Raw genomic sequence first — 3,805 nt, forward strand, 5'->3', positions numbered from 1 at the left:
CCATATTAAAACTGTATGAAGTAACGAAGAGTACGATACAAGGTTATCAATGTGACTGGTTATCAATGTGACTGGTTATCAATGTGTCTGGTTATCAATGTAATTGGTTATCAATGTGTCTGGTTATCAATGTGACTGCTTATCAATGGTCGCGTTCAGCAGACTCAACTGTTGTGGAGCGGATCTGTGAGCGCTCGCTGCTATTGGATGATCTAGAAGAATACACCAATAATAGCGAGTGCTCACGGATCTGCTCCACAGCAGTTGAGTCTGCTGAACGCGACCAATGTGACTATTTTATATGTTCAAACACATCACACATGCATGCACCCATATATCAACACAATACATATATTGATATACATGCACTTGTATATGTATAATTTTTGTAATAAAGTGTGGTTTAAGAATGAAACAATATGTTATAATTTTTTTTTAGGTAATAATCGCAAAAAAATGTGTAAATATTCAATATATAAAGATTATAAAGCATGCATGTTCCGTATGTACAGACGTTAATCTATCTCACTCGCACAGTCGCTCTCTCACTCACTCGCTTACACACTAGAAAGGTTAGTCCGTCCGTGAGTCCTGTCACTCAGTGAGGGCGCTGCAAACCGTGGTACATCGAGAACAATAGGAGTTTGTAACCCCTGGCTACGACTTCTGGGTGCTTTCCATTTAGTAACACAAGTCGACACAAGTTGACTCCTAGTACTGTCTCTGCTTTCCATTACATTTGTGTCACTCTATGTCGATGACACAAGTTGACTTCGATTGACTTTGCTCGAATGGTGAGTTTGGCTGAGTTTAGTGCAGTTACGTATGGTCGAACTGTTAATCTTCGACGGAAAGAAATTCTTGCAACATGGAACTAAAAGTATGAAACATTTTGTTATTTTTATTTTAAATAGAAAAATGCAAGTTATTAAGTGTATTATATAATAAAATTATTTGTTTTGTATTATATTACTTAACCTCATCTATGTATGGAAAGAAACAAAAAAGTTACTTAAGATAATTATAATAACGCAATTTTATTTGTATAAGGGCCGATTGTTTCATCTTTTGGTAAAATTTACCTGTTAGATAAGTAGCAATATTACCCGATCACATACGCGGATTGCCAGATTTACCTAACAGGTAAACTTTACTGAAAGATGTAACAATCGGTCCTAAATTATAAATTCTAACTCAATTTGCATTTTTATGCTTATATGTTACAGCGTATTACAATGAAAGAACTGCAATCTTTGTAAAATAATGGTAAAATAATTTTAAAAAATGGTACAAATTTTTAAAAGTGAGCAATATACAAAAAGCAAATTTTATCCAAACAAAAAATTTTATACAAAAAGAAAATTATACGAATGAAGAAAAAGTAGAAGACGATCAGCCAGTTAAAACAAGTTTAAATCAAGACTTACAAGAATGTAAATTCATATGGTCTAAGCGAGCTACTTGTGCACTTTTATCTGCTTATGAAGCTCGAGATATTGAGGCAGATAATACAAAAAAAAATAAAAAATTTTGGCAATGTGTAGCTAACGATCTCAATATATTATCATTATCTGAAGTAGCAGTAAGTTTCAAAATTATATACATATGCATATACAGGGTGGACCAAATGAGTCTATAATGGGAAATATCTCGAAATAGAGGCATAATACAAAAAAATACTTCAGACAAAAGTTGCAGGGGGCAAAGGGGGACACGCAATGGTATCATTGACTTTGACCTTGAATCCGATTTTTAAGGTTATTTCGGAGTTAAAATGGTTTCTTTAAATGTGAACCCCTATTTTTTATCCCGGATTTGAAAAGAACGTGAAATTTTACATACAAAATGGTATTTTTGTGGTCATTTCAAGGTCAAATGAAGGTCAAATATGCGAAAACAGCTGAAAGTGTGTCGACTGACATTCCAAGCTTTTACGAAAGGTTCAAGTCACTTTGAAAGGTTCAATGGCCTATCGAGCATGAACGACCTACAAAGTACTACCATTATCAAGGTCAATTGAAGGTCAAAGTGACTTGAACCTTTCAAAGTGACTTGAACCAGATTGCTCCGATTCGATTTCGGAGTAACAACGGCTAACGTAGGTGTCAGCAGCTCCCGAGTACTGGGATATTCGAGAATGTTCGATGTTAAGAAAATAAATACATACATGTTTTCTTACAATTTATGTATATGTATTAGTATGTTATATATATAAATATATATTTTTATATGTTTTTATATTCATATATATATATACATATATTGTATATATTATATTTGTATATATTATGTAAAAAATATATATTTTAACCAATTTTAAACTAATGACTCAAATTTTCAAACATAAAAGAATTTAAAAAGACTACGAGTCTAAGCTAAGATATAAGTTGCTTTTTAATGTAAACAAAAAGTAAGATACAAATTCACTAATGTTTCTATACACTTATCGGGTCATCTTCAGTGTATATAAAATTCGAACATCGAAATGGTTAACGAGTACATCTTGAAATTAAAATTAGAATATTCGGTTAACAATGAAGAAATTCATCTTGTTATTCTCTATATCGGAATAAATAAGAAGAACTCGTAATAATTTTCTTAGTTAATATTAAAAATAAAAATTAAAATTTCATCTCTACATCTACATCTTACAAAGTTATGATCATAACGATATGTAACTTTATACTATACTTAACTCGTAGCCTTTTTAAGTTCTTTTATTTTTTAAACAATTTTATATATCTTTTATATTTAACAATATTTATGTTAGTTGCTTATCTTCGTAATACATTTTTGTAGTTAACAAGTGATCAAGTTAGATGGAAATTTAGCGCTTTAAAGAAAGCATATACTAAAAAAAAGGATCACAATCGTACAAGCGGAAATGCACCGAAGTCTCTTGATGAATTTGAAGAACGAATACAAGAAATTCTAGGTGATAAAAGTGGCAATGCTTGTAAGGAAAATTTTTTCAATTCACCATTATTAAAAGCAACTTCATCGAATCAATCTGAAAAACAAAATATTACAAACAATTTAGAAAATGATATAAAAAAAGAATCAAATATTATTCAAAACCATAAAAAAATTAATGAAATAAAAAGACATAGCGCATATGAAACAGGCTCAGAGAATGTTAATGTAGAAAAAGAATCAAGTAGTAGACAGAATAACATAAAAATTAATGCAGTAAAAAAACGTAGCACACATGGAACAGGTTCTGCAGTAGCTCGAACAAAATTAGAATTAGAAAGACAATGGTTACAACATTTGCAAATGTTACAACAAAAATATGAAGATAGAAGGAATCATGATGAAAACGAATATAAAAGGAAAATAGAAGAACTTGAATTAAAAAAAGAAAAGCTAAACTTAAAAAAGAAAAAAAATCATGTTAGAAGAATTAAAATTTAACAAGATGATAGATCTACATCGAGAAAAAATGTCTGTTGAAAAAGAAAAATGTGATTTATTAAGAAATATGATTCAATTTAGAAGTAGTATTTTTAATCAAAATATTTAATAACAATTTTTTTATTTTCAAAGTTTAAAATACTTACGTTTATGTTGTAACAATTTCAAAGTTATTCATTTTATTACATGTAATTGGTTTTTTAAAGAATTCAAATATATTTATATTTTTACGTAATAAAACTATTGCATTTTAAAAGATAGATATTAGATATACCGTTTATTAGATATTACATGTTATGTTCATTACATATTACATGCTGCGTTTCTAAAAGTTGTTAAAAAGAATGTTTTGCGTATATAAATTAAAGTAATATAAAGTTATGTGTTCACT

The 3,805-nt window shown here is 29.4% G+C and overlaps 1 protein-coding gene and 1 pseudogene across 1 annotated transcript in view; one reads left to right on the plus strand and one right to left on the minus strand.

Annotated features, from left to right (window-relative positions):
* LOC108762259 (angiogenic factor with G patch and FHA domains 1) overlaps positions 1–3,805 on the minus strand; it is a 25,479-nt gene that overhangs the window by 19,444 nt on the left and 2,230 nt on the right. The window lies entirely within an intron of this gene.
* LOC108762257 (uncharacterized) lies at positions 826–3,523 on the plus strand (annotated as a pseudogene).

Source organism: Trachymyrmex cornetzi, unplaced genomic scaffold, assembly GCF_001594075.2.
Source record: "Trachymyrmex cornetzi isolate Tcor2-1 unplaced genomic scaffold, Tcor1.1 scaffold284, whole genome shotgun sequence".
Taxonomy (NCBI): domain Eukaryota; kingdom Metazoa; phylum Arthropoda; class Insecta; order Hymenoptera; family Formicidae; genus Trachymyrmex; species Trachymyrmex cornetzi.